General features: G+C 42.0%; 1 pseudogene; it reads left to right on the top strand.

Annotated features, from left to right (window-relative positions):
• The first annotated feature begins 12,573 nt into the window (after positions 1 to 12,573).
• On the top strand, positions 12,574 to 13,315 carry Gm8644 (annotated as a pseudogene).
• Positions 13,316 to 22,743: the final 9,428 nt, after the last annotated feature.

Raw genomic sequence — 22,743 nt, 5'->3', positions numbered from 1 at the left:
TCATAATGGACTAATTGGCTTAAGAGTCACATATATTTACTTCAGGTTGTTTTGGTTTGGTGTTTGTTTGTTTGTTTGTTTGTTTGTTCATTTTAGCTTGACCTTGTAGTGGGTCTTTAACTACATTGATGCTGGCTGCTATATAAGGAGATCCTCCATTGTCTGGATGATTTCGGTACATAATTCATCCACGATCACATCTAATCTTCCCTTTCTTGGAAGTAGGGATCCCACCAAGCATGAATGCTACATTCTGCTCTGGCATTGTGGGTTCAAAACCAGCTCTGTACTTCCCACCCCTGAAGGCAGATGTTGGTAGATTTTGGAAAACTGTTTAACTTATTTCACATGTTTCATGGCTTGTGAAATATAATGGCCTGCAAAATCCTGCAGCATCAGTGGTCAGTCCAACAGCTACCACTCCATGGCCCTGCACAGCACACACATCCCAGCCCGAGCCCACTGCCACCACAGGCCTGTTGATTACATCTGTTTATATTTCAACCAAAAATGAGAGTATTTTTGACCAGAGGAAATATTTATTTCTGCTCCTTTCATATATCATATTGTCCAGGAACATGTCTTGTATGTATATGTGAAATAACAGCACCACACACATGGTTTGAAGGCAAATCATCACTGGAGGAGCTGACCAACCATCTGGGTTTCTCTCAGAATCATACTTCCTGACTTGCTTGACTTTTTGAAAACCAGAAATAGAGAAAGAGAAAATGTGATAGCATATATATATATATATGCTATGGCCCAGGAATTAGCACTATAAGGAGGTGTGGCCTTGTTGGAGTAGGAGTGGGTATGTCACTGAGGGTGTGGGCTTTTTTGGGAAAGATTTATTTATTTATTTTATGTATATGAGCACACCGTAGCTGTATAGATGGTTGTGAGCCATCATGTGGTTGCTGGGTATTGAACTCAGAACCTCTGCTTACTCCAGCCTTCTTGCTCAGGTCCAAAGATTTCTTTATTATTATATATATAAGTACACTGTAGCTGTAGCTATTTTTAGACACACCAAAAGACGGCATCAGATCTCACTACAGATAGTTGTGAGCCACCATGTGGTTGCTGGAATTTGAACTCAGGATGTTCAGAAGAGCAGTCAGTGCTCTTAACTGCTGAGCCACCTCACTAGTCTGGGTGTGGGCTTTAATACCCTACCTTGTCCTAGCTGCCTGGAAATCAGTCTTCCACTAGCAGCCTTCAGATGAAGCTGTAGAACTCTCATCTGTGCCTGCACCATGCCTGTCTAGATGCTGCTCTGCTCTTACCTTAATGATAATGAGCTGAAACTCTGAACCTATCAGCCAGCCCCAATTAAATGTGGTGCTTATAAGAGTTGCCTTGGTCATGGTGTCTGTTCACAGCAGTAAAACCCTAACTAAGACACAAAGAAGTTATTTCTAAAAATTACTTTATTTAATATTATAGTTTTAGAAATGGGGTATATTTTAAGAAAAAAAATGGAGCTGGAAAGATGGTTCAGCTTTTAAGAGCATTGGCTGCTCTTCCAGAGGGCTCCCCAGTTTGATGCCTGGCATGCTCACAACCACCTGCAACTCCGGTTCCAGGAGATCTCATGCCTACTTGTGGCCTCTGTAGGTATTGCATACATTATGATGCCCAGACACACATGAATGCAAAACACGCATGCAAATAAAATAAAAATAAATAAATCTTACAATTTTAAAAATAAATAAATACATAGGCTAGGAAAGTGTCATTTATAATTTTCATACATCTGAATATGTCAACAGGACAAGTTACAAAATTGTCTGTTACCAAGAAATTGTTACCCATGTTTTAATATGCTTCCTAAGTTTCTACTCGATGCTTCTTTTATGGCCGTTCTTCACTCTTTTCCACATTGCTGATAGGGTTGATTTGGCTTTTACATTTTCATTAACAGTAGTAACAGTAGCAAATCCAGTATCCATTGGTATATAAGATATGAGCTTACATCTCATATCTCAGTCAGAGAGCATGTAGGTAAAACATATATGTATGTGCTCATATATATATCCTGTGAACACTTGAGTATTTGGTTTGTTTTTTTCTGGATAATAATGGTTGCATTGTCACTCGAGTATTTGATATGGTATATTTTATATATTTTAATAGCAGGTATATATTTTTGATAATAGCTTTGTCTTTAAGTAGACAAAACTATCAAAAAGAATCACTTAACCTCTCTAAAGGTAAAAGCATGTAATATTTATTTTCCTAGACCATATGTAAGCACTATTCTACAGCACTACTGTCCAGTAAAAATAAAATGCAAGTAATGTATGCTAATTTTAAATTTCTACTAGCCATACTAAAAATAAAAATAACTGAGCAAAATTGCTTTTTAATATTATACTATATTGTACACTTAATTTGGGATTTGTAAAATATTATGTAAGTATAAAGATTATCAATATTTTTCATATTTCATACAAATCTTCACATTTTACTTTTATACACGGCAATTCATAAACATTTTTATCAGATATAATTTTATTTGTATTTAAATTTCACAGCATTTATAGGTTTTTTTTTTCTGTACTGAAGGTGTTTTACATATACTTAAAAGGTCCCTATATCTGAGTGAAGAATCTATTTTTAAGGTTGTTTTGATATAGTATTTTGAGTGTCCCAGGCTAGCCTCAAACGCAATATGTATCCAAGGATAAGTTGAACTTTTGATCCTCCTGCCCCATCGCCTTCCTGAGTGCTAGAATTTCAGGCAAGCTGGCAAATAGGCCATGTTTATGCAGTGTGCTCCACTAACTGAGCTACATACCCAGTCCCTAGTTTTTAAACTTTTTGTTTCTTTGTTTCTTTGTTTTGCTTTTTTGGAAGCAGTTTCTCTATGCAGCCCTTGCTGGCCTTGAACTCAGAAGAATCTGCCTGCCTCTGCCTCTGCCTCTGCCTCTGCCTCTGCCTCTGCCTCTGCCTCTGCCTCTGCCTCTGCCTCTGCCTCTGCCTCTGCCTCTGCCTCTGCCTCTGCCTCTGCCTCTGCCTCTGCCTCTGCCTCTGCCTCTGCCTCTGCCTCTGCCTCTGCCTCTGCCTCTGCCTCTGCCTCTGCCTCTGCCTCTGCCTCTGCCTCTGCCTCTGCCTCTGCCTCTGCCTCCCAAGTGCTAGGATTAAATCCCTGCACTGCCGCCATCACCTGCCAGTTTTTAAAGTTTTAACACAAACAAAACGAGACTATGAAAATTTTCGGTCATGTTTAAAATTGCACTCCTGGCTGCAGAGGTGGTCACTTGACATGACCTTTATATGTTCTCTTATTAGCATTTGACAAGTTATCACAGAAATGAGGCTTTGTTGTCCATTATTGCAGATGAGGACTTGAGGGTCTGTGTTGTCATCCATACAAGACCATGCAGCTAGGAACTAACTCAACTCATATCTAGGCATTTGGACCCCATCCGAGTAGCTGAGAGAATGGCAAAAGAGAACATCTGTGTTAGGTGTGCAAATAGCTGATATTTTGCTAGAATCTGCTTTCATGGCATATGGTTATGGCTACCATGCTGCCCAAATTAAAAATATAGACACGTGGTTTTGACAAAAGATTTTTGCACTTTTTCCAGGTGTAGAAGACAGTGAAAGACATAGTTTGGAAAACAACATGTTGGAATTTGAGGACATTTCAATAGTTTACAGCAGTAACTTCCAATTTCTCTTAAGCAGAAGCAACAGTAGCAGTTTTCCAAGATATCTTAGGCAAAACTCCAATATAGAAAACCCACAAAGGTGGTTTAATCAAATCTATTAAATCCTTGAATATTAGTCATTCAAACAGCCCTTTTGTGATAAACTTTCCGTACCATAAAAACCCATGAAGTAATGTACCAGGATTCTACAGCATCATGAAACAGCATTTCAAAGCCACTTTTCAGGAGTAACTACTTTCAGGAATATGGATTCAATTAATTTTTCTCTACCTCACTAAATACAGCTAAAACCCTGTCCGTTAGAAGTAACTGCAAGAAAAATACAAATGGTGACAAGAAGGCGGCAGACGATCCAAGGACCTTGGGACCTGAAGAACAACAACACTGCGGTGGTGGGTTCCTTTTGTTCTGTTTTGAATGTTAGTCTTGCTTCAAATAGCGTCAGAAATGCAGTTCTCTGTCTATACATTCACGTTTATTTTTTGATTTGACAGTTTCACTCGTCATAAAGTGAAAGCAAAAACAAGCATGAATGATGACTCTTTTTACCTATAGAGTCTAGAAGTTAGAAACAGCTCAAATGCCTATGAATATTAAAATATATGGCTGAATTGACACATACTTAAATGGTGGAAACAGGGCAACCCTGAAAGAAATTAATATAACACAATACCAAACAGGAATCTTAGGAGACATGTTGTTTACAAACAGAAAGTAGACACAAAAGAATACATTGTATGCTTCTTTCACCTGAAATTCAACAGCTGACCAAACAAACCAGCTGAGGTCAAAAAGGTCTAAACACAGTGTCTTGGGCAAAGTGTATGAGTATTGACTGAGGAGGGGAATGAAAACCCTTGTGTGTGTGGGGGGGGGGGGCTCTGGAAATGATCCTCTTATTTGACTTGTTCTGGATGATGTTCACATGGGTAGGTGCCAATGTGAAAATGCATTAAGCTATTTACTTTACGTCAATGTACTTTACACAAGCAAAATCTCAATTCAGAGTAAACAAAAATAAATTAGAAATGAAAAATCAAGCCACCAGCTATGGAAGGTTAACAATGTCTGTACCATTAGGTCACTGAATCATACAAAAAACTGAGAAGGTGTGTGAGACAGACATGGATATGTGTGTGCCTTCCCGTTCTTTGGGGCCTTGTTCAAGGAATGGCGTGCCCACTTTTCCTACCTTTGTTGATGGTACTAGTTCAGCCCAAATCTGGTGTTGCTGAGCTCTTGACTGAAGTACTGATAATGTTACACTAGACATTTACTCACCTCCACTGAACACACTGTCATATCCTGGGTAAATATCTGCTTATATATATATTTGCAGAAAGGTATATGGCCTACTGCTCATGCCTATAGACTGAAAAGCCACAATGCACCTTTGTCACCTGATAAGCCAACTCCTGATGAGATCCTAAGCTCAGTGAGAGTCTGAAGCAGGCAGACTGATATGAGTTTGAGACCATAGTGGGCTATGGTGTGAATCCTAACTCCAAATTCCCACCCATTCCAAGAGGAACAAGATCCTAAATTCTGAAATGGTAGGTAAAACTCTGTGTAAATTTCAAGGTAGGTTAAGGGGGGAGGGGGGAGGGAGAGGGAGAGAAGGAGAGAGAGGTGGGAGGGAGAGGGAGAGGGGGAGGGGGGAGAGGGAGAGAGAGAGAGAGAGAGAGAGAGAGAGAGAGAGAGAGAGAGAGAGAGAGAATACAAGTGTCTTCAGTCCTGAGAACATGGAACAAATCTAATTCATCCTTAAATCCCCAGCGTCGAGCCTGGTGATTTGTATGGCCTAAAAATTAAAAAGCAAGATTGCTGCGTCCATAAAGGCCTAGGCTCAAGACCCAGCCCACTTTCTAACCAAGTGACTTAACATATCTCAAAATAATCGCCATGCTTCTAAAATGAATCCAATGGTAAACCCGATGGGAAAAGCTTTAGAACTGTGCTGACCCACAGTTTGACCAGAGCTCAAAGACAGTGCCTTAAAAAATGAATAGTGTTTAGGCAAATTGAACTGCCGAGGGACTGTAGCTGAATTTGAGAGAAAATTTGAGTCTGGATTGGCTCCCAGACCACCCATCACAGGTGGAATGCCTGATGTGCTTGTTGGGAATGATGTTTTTTCCTTCAGCTCCAAGGTGGGCCTCAGAGGGCAGAAATGTAGAAGTTATTTCTCACTGGGAATTGAGGCAAGCCATGGGAAGGAAGGAAGGGTGGTCATTTAAAAGAGGTCACTTCAGTTGCTCCTCTAGATAAAGGCAGCCTACCACATGAGGTTGCCAAGCAGAGGCATTGGTTTGTTCTTTCCAGGAAGAAATACACATTATTTAGTTCTAACAGTCTTTCTGGTTCTGGAAAGTAACTCCGGTGACTTTGAAATCGCTCACTTGTGTGGTTTGGGTATTGGCCACTTTGGCAGGATGGTGTTCTGTTTTGATTAGTGGGGACGCAGGGGAGCTCTGTTCTTGGGAGCATGATTAATGGAGGAACTTGCCTTAGTCCTTGTCTCTGTTCCTCTAACTCATGTCTTCTCCTGTTGGGCAAAATGTGGCTTTCTACACAGTGCTTTGAAAAGTTCCTTGTCCAGAATCAGTCCACCCAGTAGTTACCACCTTTCCAGGCATTTCCTCAGCACTGTGTGACCTCACAACAGCTTCCCACTGAGGTAACTAACTACTAACCCACTTCTCAGCTAAGAGCACTGGTGGTTTGAATGAGAATGGCTCCCCAGAGGCTCATACATTTGAATGCTTGATCCCTATTTAGCAAAACTGTTGTGGGAAGGATTGGGAGGAGGTGTGGCTTTGTTAGAGGGGGTATATCATTGGGAGGGGGACTTGGAAGTTTCAAAAGCCCTCACCAGGCCCAGGCTCTTTCTCCCTCTGACTCAAACTTTCAAGACAGAAGCTCTCAGCTACTGCCCCAGCAGCAAGCCTGCCTGCCAGCAGCTATGCTTCCTGCCATGATGCCCATGGATTCACCTCTTGGAACTGTAAGCAACCCCCCAATTCAATGTTTTCTATCATTAGAGTTATCTTTAGTCACAGTGTCTCTTCACAGCAAGAGAACAAGGACTAAGACAAACACTGATAGGTGTAAAAAAGGTAAAAAAAAGCATGACAATTAGCCAGCCCTGAGCGGAAGGGGGAATTGCAGACACAATTGGAGTTCTAAATGAATTAATTCAGTTAGTAAGTGTATAGCAGATGGTATTTTTTTCTAGTAAGAAAACTGAGGAAATACAGATTTATTAAAACAGTAAGAATTTAAATCAGGGGCTGGAGAGGTGGCACAGTGGTTAAGAACACTGACTACTCTTTCAGAGGTCCTGAGTTCAATTCCCAGCAACCACATGGTGGCTCACAAACATCTGTAATGGGATCCATACCCACTTCTGGTGTGTCTGAAGAGAGGGACAGTGTACTTACATACATAAAATAAATAATTTTTAAAAATTAAATCAGATTCTTAAGAACATTTCTCCAAGATATATGGGCACTTTGTGGATCAGGGATTCCCAAAGGTTGTGCTAAAATGAATATAACTCACTTCTATATTTATGAACTTATTCATTATTTCTGCATTAATATCTCTTCAATGCAAGGTGTACTAGAGAAATGGAAAGTGAAAAGAAAAAATGTTCTCTTAACAATTTTCCTATATACTCAAGGAAGTTGGAGAGTCACAGATGAGACAGACAATAGAAGTTCCATCATCGAGTTTTCAGGAGTAGAGGCCTGTGAGAACAGCAGGCAATCCAGGAAAGGCTTCACAAGGACACCCATGAACCTTAAGAGGGTTTGACTGCATCAATCAAGAGGATGAACAAGCCTATCAGAGATGAGAACTGAAAATAAAAAGCCAACAAACATCTGGGAGCTGGAGAACTGGCTTAGGCATAAGAGCGCTTGCTGATCTCACAGCGGATGCAGGTTTGGTTCCCAGCACCAAAAGCTATGATACACTCTTCACTGGCTCCTTCACACATGTGGCACACACAAAATCAACCAAACATACATACAGATGGATAATAAACACAAGCAGACAGACAGATGGGCAAACAGATAAACACATCTAGCTTAAAAGTACACACAGCGAAAGCCCAAGAGCAATGGAATTTCTCATAGAATGTAAGTGGCCATGTTTACACCTTATTAGTGAGGCCTATTTTGATTTTTTTCTTTTCATGTTTTCTTGTTTTCTTGTGGTCCTGGAGATTAAACCCCAGGGCCTTTTGCAAGTTGAGGCAACCACTCTAGCACTAAGCTCTGTCACTAGTCCTGTGGATCACTTTCAAATATTTGAGGGGATCCCTATCGATCATGAACGAAGTTATCGTGTGTGAATTTTCCTCCTCACTTCATGCATTTACCAGTTCATCAGGAGGACTTTGGAGTGCTACTTAGTGGTGTAGCTCCTGCTGGTAAGGCTATGGCAGGAATGAACACCTTTTGAAGTTATAGATGGATGTTATTTGTAGCATATATTAGTACAAGTGAAGCTCACAGGTTAGCTAGGCTGTGCTTCACCAATTCTGGTCCCAGAGAGAAGTGACCTACATTAGAAGGTCCCTTTGAAAAATGTCTGGGCATAATGCAAATAAACAAACAAATAGGAGGCCAGAGAGAGGGCTCTGCAGTTAAGAGTACATATTACTCTAGCAGATGACCCAGGTTCAATTCACAGCACATAGGGAAATTTACACCTACCTGTACTATAGCTATATCCTCTTCTAGCCTCTGTAGGCACTTCACTCAGGTATGCGAACCACGCAAACAATGCAAACCACACACACACACACACACACACACACACACGTATACATAATTGATAACAATAAAATATTTTCAAAAAACAAATAATAAATATATTAAGTCACCTTTATTCAAACAAACAAAACAAGACAAAAAACAAACCTGAACCTGATGTTTCCAGGGAAACCTCTTTTGTACCATCCTGGATTTGAATAGCCTTGTTTGGTAAGCCCATAAGGGAGTGGCTGTGCAATTTTGAGCTTAGATATCAACTACCTTGTGTGAATCCCATACAGCTGTTCTTCTGGCTGTCATCACTAGACAAACTTTGCTATCTTTGCCTCTGCTGAAATGATAACCCCAAAGATGTGATATAAACTCCCTTCCCAGCAGGCTTTATGTCAGGAGGATTAAGATGCCACCTGACTTGTACTGGAATTACTGAGCTCAGTGGCCCAGAATGACCTCTGAAATTACTTTTAAGCCAAGTACTTGAGAATTAGTCATCACCTAGAATTTAAGATGTGTGTTCCTTGGCTTCATTACACAAGCGTTTGCTCAGGGCCCATGCAATTTATTTACCCTCAGGTATGGTGTATAATAAAACTGGGATTTTTTTTAATAGTTGTTTATATTGCCAACTAGGAACACAGACCATCTAGAGCTTTTGCCTGCTCATTTTGGTCAATGAAATTGCTTCAGAAATTCGTTGGCAGAAGCAGGTGCAGTCTGGCCTTATCTGGATGGTCCCTGACAAACCAGTATCCATCATGGTTTTTCTCCCTGGATGAGTAAGAAAGACACATGATGCTTTCCAGCTTAGGAAAACAATACCCCCCCCCCAAAAAAATACTTTTTGTTGATGGCCCTTGCTGTTTTGTCTTGTTTTTCCTGGTGTCTTGGATCCTGTGGAGTCTAATACTTTACTGCATGATCATCACATGACCTGATCCTTCTGCTATATCCTCCAGACTCTTGCCTTTCTGGCTGCACCATCTCCCTAACTCATCTTCTCTAAAGTAACTCAATTCTCTCTATAAAGAAACAGTTCATCAGATTTCTAAAAGTTCTATCTTTACTGTGGGCCTGCTTAACTCACGGCAACTTAAAGGAAAACTCCATGGTCATATTTTCCAAGTTTTTCTTCTCCTTGTACTTGGCTCTGATGCTTCTGTGGGCACTTGGTAACTTAATTCTATGGATGCTGGTGTATGTTATTACCAACCCCAAAATATCTGTGTTAATGCTACCAATACAACACAAAGGCCACATCATCCAGCATTCAGCAGCTTCATTCTTGGCTATATAAACAAAAGAAAGTGGGTACCCACGTACACTAATGTCCATAGTGGTACTAGTTAGAAGAGCCCAAAGGTGTAATCAAGCCAATGTCCAACAGAATATGCTCCCGTGCAATGGAATAGAAGTTTACCATTATAAGAAATGGCATCCTGGCCAGGTAGTGGTGGTGCACGCCTTTAATCCAGCACTTGGGAGGCAGAGGCAGATGGATCTCTGTGAGTTTGAGGTCAGCCTGGTCTACAGAGTGAGTTCCAGGATGGCCTGGGCTGTACAGAGAAACCCTGTCTCGAATAAGAAGAAAGGAAGGAAGGAAGGAAGGAAGGAAGGAAGGAAGGAAGGAAGGAAGGAAGGGAAGAGGGAAGAAGGGAGGGAGAAAGGGAGGGAGGGGAGGGGAGGGGAGGGAGGAAGGGTATTCTAATATAGCAAGATCTCTGTTTCTGAATGCAGGATAGGAGGAACAACAACTGAAAAGATGGAACTTTTATATGCCAATAAGTGGGAACACTAAGCTCATGCCTTTACAACACTCTAAGTCCCCCAACTTCTTTGGAGCAGCACAACTATAAAAAATTTCAACTCTAAAGAGCTGTACACTATGACTTTTCCAACAGTGCAGTGTCTCTGTATTTGTCAGAGACTTAAATGGATCTTTCAGGATCAAACACTTGATTCACATAAAAAGCAAGGTTCACAGCTGGGCAGGATTACTATCTAGTACTTTTATTCTTTCTGGAATTTCTTTCTAGTGTGCTAAAAAATACCGAGGAGAGGAGAGGAATGTGAATTTTTATTTTAACTAAAAGTGGCTCCAGTAAATTGTCATTATTTTCTGCCAACCTCAAAATGTAAAAGATACCATGAACACTTATTGTGGGTCTCCCTGCTCTCGTGATCAATCCACAATGGCAGGGGGAGCAGAGACATTGAGCAGGGGGTTCAGAAGCCCTGTGAGTATGCATGGTGAATAACTCCACCAGAACCACCTATCACAAGGCAGATCAACTCTACTTAGGGTAATTCAAGGATTATAAAGTTTTGGAGGGCTGAGGGTAGGAACATCAAAGATAGGCAAAAGTCATTGGCTAGAGGCTTACTTAGGGTTCCTGGAATGCCCCATTAGCATTGGGAAGCATTTCAGGAATCTCAGGTACTGGTTGAAAAAATTTTTATCAGGAAAAAGGAAATTGATCCTGTAATCTAATTGAGGCTATATGACATTCCTCAGGTAGAGGTAGAGTGTTGTTTAGAATTCCCCAGACAAGGTCAAATCCCTGCTAATGAAGTGAGTCTCCATATTGCATGGAGCTCAGAAGCTATCTGGTCATGGTGGACTTCAACCTTAAATTAGCCGAGTTTTCCCACAACTTATAGAAATGCCCTTCAATGTTCTGGCTTATTTCTTTACTATATAATTATCTTATGTTTTGTATGTGAGCTTAAAAAACTTTCTACTGAAGTAAATGACAGTGTCAGGCAAAGGTCAAAACTCCATCTTGGGGCTGGTGAGATGGCTCAGGGGGTAAGAGCACCTGACTGCTCTTCCAAAGGTCTGAAGTTCAAATCCCAGCAACCACATGGTGGCTCACAACCACCTGTAACAGAGATCTGATGCCCTCTTCTGGTGCGTCTGAAGACAGCTACAGTGTACTTACATATAATAAATAAATAAATCTTTAAAAAAAAAAAAACTCCATCTTGAACCACAGATAATGAAAGTACATAAACCTACAGTAGCGGCCTACTTTGGCTTGCTTCAGTGTGAAACAAGGCTAGAAACAAAATCTCCTGTCTCTTAGAATCCAGAATTCTTTTCCCAGATAATTTTGGGAACAAGTTCCATGCAGGAATCAAGATTAGGTTTCTTGGCCAAGATCAAAGTGACAGCCCAGCAGTCTGGGAACTTCTGAGGAGTGAGAGATAACGCACGCGCTCAGAACAGGATGTTCAGAACGGAGAGGCATTCGTTTGAGACCTGTCTTCGGTACATTTCTATTGCTTTGAAGAGATATCATGACCATGGCAACTCTTATAAAGAAAGCATTTCATTGGCCCTTACTTATACTTTCAGAGGTTTAGTCCATGGGAAGCATGGTGGCCCACGGGCAGACATGGTGCTAGAAAAGCGGCTGAGAGTTGTACACCAGGACCCACAGGCAGCAAGAAGGCCAGACTCTGGACTTGGAATGGACTTGCAGTGGGCTTTTTGAAACCTCAAAGCCCATCCCTCATGACACACCTCCTCTAATGAAGCCACATTTCCTAATCCTTCCCCAAACAGTCCCACCAACTAGGGACCAATAATTCAAATATATGCGCTTATGGAGCCATTCTCATTCAATAGCTCACCCCCACAGAGCCTTAATATTATAGGCTGGATCTGTTCCCACCAGCATGGGCACAGCTACAAGCCGTGCTGAGATGTCTCCTTAGCTGAAGGTTAATTGTGGAGGTACAAATTAGTCAAAACAGGTGGGCCTACGACCCATCACTGACCAGTACTTAAAACCAAAATAACAAAAATGTCCAAAATAATAGGAATGTCTTGGATCTGGAAAGACTTCCATGTGGAATTGGGTACAAGGACTAGGACCAAGAGTCAGATAGTGGCAAGATTCCAGATCATATTTCAAGAAAGTGGGTAAGATGCATTGAGGCAACAGTAGCAGCACAGAATATTTACAGCCAGCACTGTGGAGAGAGAAATGCAAGACTGTGAAAGGTATAGAAATAAGGGTCCACTTTAGAAACATAATAGCGAGTACTCATTCCTGAGAGGCGTGCAAGTTAGGAAGGAAGGGTCAGAGGTCACCGGCCCAGATGCGTTCTTGTGTTGCTATGTAGTGGAGTGGCACGTTCCTTTCTGCAAATTCTGGAAGGTTCTTGAATTCGATTAGGACAGTGGCGGTGGAATTCCTGGTGTCCAGCCTGAGGTGCCCGCTGGCTGGGCAGAAGCACCAGGGGCACTGCCATGTTTGGCTGCCTGGTGGTGGGGAGGCTGGTGCAAACAGCTGCACAGCAAGTGGCAGAGGATAAATTTGTTTTTTGACTTGCCCGATTATGAAAATATCAACCATGTTGTGGTTTTTATGCTGGGAACAATCCCATTTCCTGAGGGGATGGGAGGATCTGTCTACTTTTCCTATCCTGATTCAAATGGAGTGCCAATGTGGCAGCTCCTAGGATTTGTCACGAATGGGAAGCCAAGTGCCATCTTCAAAATATCAGGTCTTAAACCTACAGAAGAAAGCCAGCACCCATTTGGAGCCATGAATATTGTGCAAACCCCATCTGTTGCCCGGATTGGAATCTCGGTGGAATCGTTGGACAGTCTGGCTCAGCAGACTCCTGTAAGGCAGTGCTGCTATGCCCTCGGTTGACTCCTCTATGCAGTTCACACAGAAGATGTTGGACAACTTCTACAATTTTGCTTCATTGTTTCTTCTCTCTCAGATCCAGATGACACCAAACCCATCAGAAATGTTCATCCCAGCAAACGCGGCTCTGAAATGGTATGAAAACTTTCAAAGACAACTAGCACAAAACCCTCTCTTTTGGAAAATATAATTTGAATAAAATAATTTGTCGTGTCATGTAAAAGCACAAAGTCAAAGGGGCCATGAAGCCTACCTTTTTCTCTTTTTCTCTTTTTCTCTTTTTCTCTCTCTCTTTCTTTCTTTCTTTCTTTCTTTCTTTCTTTCTTTCTTTCTTTCTTTCTTTCTTTCTTTTTTTGGTTTTTCGAGACAGGGTTTCTCTATGTAGCCCTGGCTGTCCTGGAACTCACTCTGTAGACCAGGCTGGCCTGGAATTCAGAGATCCACCTGCCTCTGCCTCCCAAGTGCTGGGATTAAAGGTGTGTGCTACCACTGCCTGGCTGAAGCCTACCTTTCAAAAAAGCCTGCTTAGTGACTATGAGAATTATAAAACCCTTATAAAAATTAGAACCATTGAACAAGAAAAATGTTCAATATTAATTACCTTCTCCCTTATAAGTGTGACATACTTCTTAGAGGCAAACATTTTGTATCAGCTGTCATTCATTTCTTAAAATAAATCCCACTCACAGAAGTAGTATTTGAAATACCAAAAACAAAAAAGAAAGAAAGAAAGAAAGAAAGAAAGAAAGAAAGAAAGAAAGAAAGAAAGAAAGCGATTTCAGTGTAGAAACTAGCTATCAGGTTAAGCCTTTGGGGATCTTTTGGGAATGCTTCTGGCAATAGCAGAGAAACAACGAACAATAGTTTAAAGCATGTATTAACTCCAGGGAGAAGCAGAGATAGGATATTATTTTATTCGCTTTTTCAGAGAGTGTCTCTTTATGTACCCTTTATTGGCCTGGAACTGGTATTATGACTAAGGCTAGCAACATACTTGCAACAGTTCTCTCTCCTCACCCTCCTAAAATCAAGCATCATAGGCAAGAGCCACCTTTCACTTAAGGTTCTCTTTCTGTCTCTGTGTCTGTCTCTCTGTCTGTCTTTCTATGTTGTCTCTCAGATTGTCTGTCTGTCTCTCTCTCTCTCTTTGTGTGTGTGTGTGTTCATGTGTATGCATGTGGAGACCATGGGTGTCAACCTTGGGTGTCATTCTTTGGTGCCATCTATTATTCTTCAGGAGAGTCCATTTGCTACTCTAGTGGGTGGCATGAACCGGAGAGAGCAGGGCCTAACACTGGGTGGACTAAAGCCTCAATACAGTAGCCAAGCCTATGCAGAGCATCAGGCAATTTAGACTCAGCAGGTTAAGAAGCGTCACGTGTACGTGAGCAAGGTATTCAAGCAAGGCATGTCAATCAAGGACAAGCCACATATGGCAAAAACATGTTTTTCCATAGAGCCATATGAATACAAGATCTGAAATAAACTCACTTCTATCTGCTCACCTGGGAGAAATAGAAAAACACATTCCAAGAATAATCCCTCTTTTTGAAGAAGCTGAGATCACAAGACTTATTTCCTTGGAGTTCTCTCTCAAGCACTCAGGATTCTCACGACTCCTTTCCTGGACTGTGTCCCGAGAATAGCCTTTTTTTGTTCTTGGGTGTGTGCCTAATAATGAAACAGCTGCCATGGCTATTAGCATCATTTCCTCACCTAGTGTCCCCAAGTGCAGAAAACAGGGTAGCACAGTTTGAATCTGAAATATCTCCCACAGGCTTATGTGTTTGAATACTCAGCTGATGATTCTGTTTAGGAGGCTTTAGACCATTTAATAGATGGAGCCTATCTGGAAGTATTGAGGGCCTCCTTAGCTCCTGGGACTCCATCTTGTATCTGGGTTGCCATTTTGTAGTAAGCTAAATAATAAGAAACAACTGAATTTCCAGAAATGGCTTCTGGCCCCAGGTGCCTGTATGAACTTACACCACAATATCTTACCCTATGCTTTGTCTGCATCCAGTCCAGACTGAAGCCTAGCAGTTGTCAAATAGGCTCTGATTGGCTGGTCCCCATTCAGGCCAAGTTATTAGGGAAGCCATCTGAGGTACTTGATGGATAATAACTCACCTAAGGTGCCAGGTGTGAAAATGGTTGGAAACATACAACATATGCATGTACCCGGTTGGTTGCCTCTACCCTTGCTCCTACCCCACAAAACAAAACCTTGTTGGGTTTTGCTTTAAAAGTTTTCTCTGTCCTGCCCACCCCCTTCCAGCTGACATGGTTTGGATCCTGAACCCAGCCTTCTGCCTGGTGTATGAGTTTTCTGAATAAAGAAACTTTTGTTGGCTCAAACTTGATTTTCATACTGGATTATTCCCAAATTATTGGACCCTAGCAGAAGAAGTAGGTCACTGGGGATGAGTCATTGTGGACTCTCTTCCAAGAATCTTGTCAGGCTTTTGTCCCCTTATCTGTGCCATGTAAAGAGATTATCCCCTTATACTCTCATCAGCATGTCTTCTGCTCCATGACAAATTGCAATCACTCTGAAACTGAACCAAGATAAACATTTTTCCCCTAAGTCATTTCTGCCGGGTATTCTGTAGTTAGAAAAGTAACTAATACGTAGGGAGAAGTGTTTCTCAGGAAAGTTCTCCTGATATTCCCTCAAAGACAATTGTGTCGTATAACTACCCACAAGTGCAAGTAAGATATATATAATTTTCCTAGTGCAGAGTAGTTTCTGTGGTAGGCTTTCTAGTTTTCCTGACAACTGAGTGTCTCGATAAAACTAGATGAGCCCTATCCTCATGGACAGAACTCTAAGTCTTAATAACTGCAACCATGGCCCATGGTTGCCGCTAATATCTAAGTGGTATTTGCTATGAGCCAGAAATAAGTTTTATGTTCTTTGTTTACCAAATGAAGTATAGGGAAATTAAGGGAGGAGTTCAAGGTTACAACTAATTAAGTGGCAGAGACAGACTTTGAAGCTAGGCACCCTGGCTCTGCAATCTAGTCTCTTCGTCACTAGACTTTCTCTTGTCGAAGTAAGTTTTACAGACATAACTGTAAGGAGATGAAGAATCCCAAGCTGAGTGAAGCTGTGAGTGAATATGTACTGTTGACACACACGGGCATGGCTACGACAAAACCCAAGGCCTCAGGTCCATGGGAAAGTGCCAAGACCCATCCCCCATATGGGTCAGGCTCAGGACTAACAAAGCTGCAGCATTCTTCCTCTTCCTCCTCCTCTTTCTCTCCTCCTCCTCCTCCTCCTCCTCCTCCTCTCCTCCTCCTCCTCCTCCTCCTCCCCTCCTCTCCTCCTCTCCTCCTCCTCCTCCTCTCCTCCTCCTCCTCTCCTCTCCTCCTCCTCCTCTCCTCTCCTCCCCTCCTCTCCTCCTCTCCTCTCCTCCTGTCCTCCTCCTCCTCCTCCTCTCCTCTCCTCCCCTCCTCTCCTCCTCTTCCTCCTCCTCCTCCTCCTCTTCCTCCTCCTCCTCCTCTCCTCCTCCTCTCCTCCCCTTCTCTCCTCCTCTCCTCCTCTCCTCCTCTCCTCCTCTCCTCCTCTCCTCCTCTCCTCCTCTCCTCCTCTCCTCCTCTCCTCCTCTCCTCCTCCTTCTCCTTCTCCTTCTCCTTCTCCTTCTCCAGGTAAAATTATTTACAAACGATTAATTAACTTATTTACAAACGATTAATTAACATGTGGGGAAAAAAACCCTAGCAACCGTAGCTTCCTCCTCCTGGATGTTTAGGACCTAAAACTTCTCACCTACAAAGACCTCCTATTGAGAGGCACCAACAATATTCCCACCTCTTATCTCCTGCCTCTCCTGATGTATATAATAAATACTGCTGAGGTCACAGGATGTAGAGGAAGTAGGTGCAACTCCATCAGAGCATTCATCATGCACCTGACCCCAGATTTTTTTGTACCCGTGTCTGTCATGTCTTCACCCCCTCACTACTCCTATCAGGGTTCCAGACCCAAGCTCTGAAGGTTACAGCACATAGCCAAAAGTAATTTTCTGCTCATAGAGGCAATAGGAAGCATATAGATTAAGTGGGGCCGGATTAAGTTGGGGACACTGTCCTTTTTTTTCAGTGATCTCCCTGGGTCTGCAGCCTTTACCCAAATCTGTGAACATAGTTCATGGTGGCATCCATTAAGCTGTAAGGACTACTCTGTCTGACCAGGGACTTGCTATGTTATAATAAAATCCTAAATAGAGTGTCTAATCCAAATATTTGTGGTAAAAGTGGACTCTCTACTTGGGGTGTTCTTGGCCAGGCAAGATCACACATGGCCTATGTTATGATGGAGTTGTCACTTGGGTTATATTTACCACTCCCACATAATATAGTCTTTGTGAACTTTTAAAAATATATAAACAAAGCATCTTGCTTCTGTAGTTACTTCAGAGAGGTTTTATGGCTGCTTGCCTAGTGCTGACGTGCAATAAGTATTGTCTTAACTCTTACAGTTATTTCATACCAATACATGAAACAGAAAGCTTTCTCCAGTCAGTTTTAATTACCATATACAGGGTTTTCTTTTTAATTATTTTCCTTGTGAAGTAAGTGCCAAATATAAAGTACACTTTAAGAACACTTTTTATATATACAGAATCCACTCGGGATTCTTTTCAAAAACTGCTTACTACTTTATCAAACAATATCTGAGCTATGATAGGTTTATGAACCATTTTTAGGTTATAATGATGAAAGCGAACCTCCCTTTGATTTTGGACAAAACCAGTGAGGTAAAACTCTTTTTTTTTTTTAAAGATTTATTTATTATATGTAAGTACACTGTAGCTGTCTTCAGACACACCAGAAGAGGGTGTCAGATCTTGTTACAGATGGTTGTGAGCCACCATGTGGTTGCTGGGACTTGAACACTGGACCTTTGGAAGAGCAGTCAGGTACTCTTACCCACTGAGCCATCTCACCAGCCCAAAACTGATTCTTATATAGCGAATTATAAAACTTCTTAAGGCTCAAAAATGATATTCAATTCAGGCACTGTAAGTATAGTCAGTGTTAGGTCACATGCTTAGCATGCATAAGGCCCAAGGGTTGACTCCCATTGTCATAAATAAATAGCCCAAGTCTGGCATTTATGATTTGCTTGGGGGCAGTGTATGAATCATAAAGCAGGTATGCAATACATTCGGCCAAATGATAACTCTCTAATGATAAAATTCAATCCTGGGGCTGCCATTACCTCATCTCAAACTGACTCACTTTAATGGCATACAGTGGGTGACACTAATGGCTTGAATAATCACCAACGAGTACCTCATTCAAACTCTTTGAGCACTTAACACTTGACCGTAAAAGATGAGCAATATAGAAGGAAGACTTTATTCTGCTGAAACAGAAGTTGAAGTTCGGGGATATGATCCAAAAGCCGCTAACTTAGAAGTTCTTTCTGCACTGATTAAGGATAAGGGCTGGTCTTCAATAAGAGGATGAATCAAAAAAAAAAAAAAAAAAGGCAACCTCCTGGCTCTGATGTTCCAGTTATCCAGGTTGTTGAGATCCACTTAGACGTGCCACCTAGACTCATGGGAAATGAATATTGGCAGCAGCATTCTAAACAAGGAGCTCATAACCAAAGGGTAGTATCTGGGTGGAGCAATGAATAACATGCTCTCTTCCCTTCAAGACAACCTGTCTGCAAGGTACAGAAATCCAGTAGTAATCTAAATAGGCAGCAACTCCAAAACTTCAGTGGCTTACAACTAGAAAAGAGTATTGGTCAACTGTGTCTTTCACAGCTCTGTGCTGTTCTAGTACTTCGGGCTACTGAGGCAGAAGGGAAAGAAATATCATAAGCCAAGAGAGAGGTGCTAGAAGGAGATGATGGGGTCTGTTTGGGAGAAAAGAAATGTAATTTACCGCAAGTATGAAATTCTCAGAAGGGCTTAGAGATTTTTTTTTAAACTTCCCCTTACAACACTGCTACCTAGTGAGTTGTGTGTGTTGTGCACATGCGCATTTGCATATGTGCACATGCACGTGGAAGCTAAGGTTTGTGTTCTGCCTCAATCAATCACTCTCTGCCCTTATACTTTGAGACAAAGTCTCTCATTGAACATGATGCTCAATTCAGCTAGCCTGGCTGCCCAATGCTTCAGCAATCTGTCTCTGCCCCCTATCCCAAGGCTGAGGTTACAGGAACATGCTGTCACCTCTAGCTTTTTATGTAGATTCTGGGAGACCTGGGGGACCTGAACTCAAGTCCTCCTGCTTGTGTGACAAGCACTTTACCAACAGTGTCACCCCAGCTACTAACAGACTCTTTTTTCAAATCTATTTTCTTTTTAACGATGTACATATGCGGGAGGGAGATTAAGTGTGCATGCATGCAGGTGCCCACAGAGGCCACAAGAGGGTGCCAGATACCCTGGAGCTGGAGTTAAAGGCAGTTGTGAACTGCCCATCATGGATATTATGGACCAAACTCTGGAAGAGCAGCCAGTGTTCTTAATTGCCGAGCCATCTCTCAGTCCCCATCCTAACAATCTCTTAATTGTGGATATTTCACCTCACTTCCAAGAGCTTATTTTCATAAGCAATAAAATAAAGGGACTAGATTCTATGATTCTTAAAGTATCTTCAAGCTTGGAAGGTGAGAGGGTTTATACTATACTACCTTTTTTTTTTCCTTCTAAAACCATGTCTGACTCTGTCAAAAAGTACCTTATTTGAGCTAGTATATTTAAAAAGCTGATATTTCAGCTGGCATTCTACATTTGAATTCTAGAACACAGATTATTTTAGTCACTCCAATCTCAATTCTTCCACAAAGAGTTGATAGCAAATTTCATGCTAGAAGGTATGTCTGAAATGGAAACGAAAGAATTTGTTCCATACAATTAATGCCCATAGCCCACTGTGATCTAATTCTTTCTCGGAGTTCCATTTGAGAAAGACTGCAATTGTCCTGTGCTTCTTTTATTTGGATTTGGAAAAGCTTGGCTCAGTCCTTCCTTATGAGGAATTTCATGCATCGCTCAAATGTCTGCATAGTCCTTGGAGCCACTGATTCCTGCCCACTTCTTGCTAAAAGTTCTGGCTCTGCCCAGGTAGGAATGCAACCTTGCTTCTTCCATCCAATCCAGGGAACACAGCTATCTTCAAAGCAAAACAACAAAAACAAAAACAAAAACAACTCTAGATTATTACAATAGTTAAGACAGAGAAAACAAAATATTTACTTAATCCTCTGTTCCTTCGAGGAACCAAGCGTTTTGGTTTCAGACCTTGGACAAGTCACTGAGGTGAATATTTTACACACCAAAGGGAACCTGGCCTCCAGGTTCTCCCAGCAACCTGGCATGCCCTGCCCGCAACGCTGAACTTTCCAGCCCAGGGGCTGGGCTGCCCTTCCCCCAAATGCTCCTCCCTATACAACTCAGACATGTTGGTCTTTCTCCCTCTTATCTCTCTGTGTGGGTGCAGCCCCCCATCCATGTCTCCCCTTCTCTCTCCCTCCCCTACCCCCCATTACTCCATGGTGACTTCCCTGGCTTTGGTCCTTGAGGCCAGTGAACTGCGCCCACCTGAGAGCAGCTTCCCAATAAACCTGCCTTTAATAGAATCTAATCTGGCTCGAATTGGCTTATTTCACAGACAGCGGAGGAATAACCTATCAGTAACTGGAATCTTTTCCCTAATGAGCATGTTGGTCTATGTGTTTTCTTTTCTCTTTTATTTTCCATTCTGAGAGCCGTCATATAGCCAAGCAAACACTCTCCCATGGATCTCCATGCCCAGCCCTCAATTTGTTTCAAAACTATTGAACTGCTTTTAATACTGTACTAATTTGCTTATGAATACATGCGCCTCTGTTCCTTGTGGATGCCAACACAGTTCCTGGAAAGGGGTAGATGGAACATCTCATACTGTACTAATGAATAAAAAACAATTAAGAACTGAGCTTAGCATTTGGCTCTGGCTCACGGTTGCTTTCCTCTCGTGTGTGTGTGTGTGTGTGTGTGTGTGTGTGTGTGTGTTGCATTTCTCTCCATTTTATTGACTTTTTAAAAAAATTTTTAAAGACTTATTTATTTCTTTTATGTATGTGAGTATACTGGCACTCTCTTCAGACAAACCAGAAGAGGGCATTGGATCCCATTACAGATGGTTGTGAGCCAGCCACTATGTGGTTGCTGGGACTTGAAATTAGGACCCCCTGGAAGAGTAGTCAGTGCTCTTAATGGCTGAACCACCTCTCCATCCCTTTTATTGACTTTTTACCCTCATTTCTATGGTGATTTCAATAGAACATACTCTTAAAAGCCATAAAGGTTTATAACAAATACTAGACACTAAGCCAACCTATGCTAAATGTCTCTACCCTCCTCCCACTGAGATTGCTCAGGGGGTATTCTTTCCTCACAAAAGCCAGTCACTGGCCATGCTGCCCAGCCACCCTTTCTGTCTGTCATTCTCCTCCTCAGTTTTGCCCTAGTCCACATTTCCTCTGGCTTTCTGCTCCACCCTCGATTTTCTCTTTCACCCTCTCCACGGATTCCTATCAAGTTCCGTGTAAGCAATTCTGCCTGTATCTTTGTTGTCTCCCTCCATTCAGTGTCTAAAGGTCTCATCTTCCATCTCCCAAGGAGCCCATTGGAAGATTTTAGAGCCTTCTTAAATTTTGATGGTATAATCAAAATTTTGCCTTGTTCTGATAGCCGAAAGCAAACCATTTGATACAGGTCTGAATATTCTTTCTCAGCTGCTTTGACCACCCCTTAGCAAATCTGTGACCTTAGCCTCCCAGGATCTGGGAACTGGGCCTCCTGTCTGTTTCAGCTCTCTCGTTTTGAGTACAAATAACTCCAGAACCCATCGGCTTAAAACAGTAGCAATGCCATTTTCTTCTACCTTCAGTGAGGGAGGGGGTCTTCTGCCCCCCACGTCAACTGGAGTTGCAGTTATCTGGCTTCCTTGATAAATTCTGACTGTCTAACAGGATATCCGCAAGCATCACTGGCCTGCCTGCCTCAGCTCTCCTTCAGATGACCCCTCAATGTGCTGTGTGCCAGCACAGTGGCTGGCTTAGGTTCCTCAGAAAATTGGACATAGTACTACCGGAGGATCCCGCAATACCTCTCCTGGACAAATATCCAGAATATGTTCCAACCGGTAAGAAGGACACATGCTCCACTATGTTCATAGCAGCCTTATTTATAATAGCCAGAAGCTGGAAAGAACCCAGATGCCCCTCAACAGAGGAATGGATACAGAAAATGTGGTACATCTACACAATGGAGTACTACTCAGCTATTAAAAAGAATGAATTTATGAAATTCCTAGGCAAATGGTTGGACCTGGAGGGCATCATCCTGAGTGAGGTAACACAATCACAAAAGAACTCAAATAATATGTACTCACTGATAAGTGGATATTAGCCCAGAAACTTAGTATAGTGAGATATAAGGTACAATTTGCAAAACACATGAAACTGAAGAAGAACGAAGACCAAAGTGTGGACACTTTGCCCCTTCTTAGAATTGGAAACAATCACCCATGGAAGGAGTTACAGAGACAAAGTTTGGAGCTGAGACAAAAGGATGGACCATCAAGAGACTGCCAAATCCA

This window comes from Mus musculus, chromosome X, assembly GCF_000001635.26.
Source record: "Mus musculus strain C57BL/6J chromosome X, GRCm38.p6 C57BL/6J".
Lineage (NCBI taxonomy): Eukaryota > Metazoa > Chordata > Mammalia > Rodentia > Muridae > Mus > Mus musculus.
The sequence above is the reverse complement of the archived record's forward strand: the minus strand, read 5'-3'. Positions and strand labels throughout refer to the sequence as shown.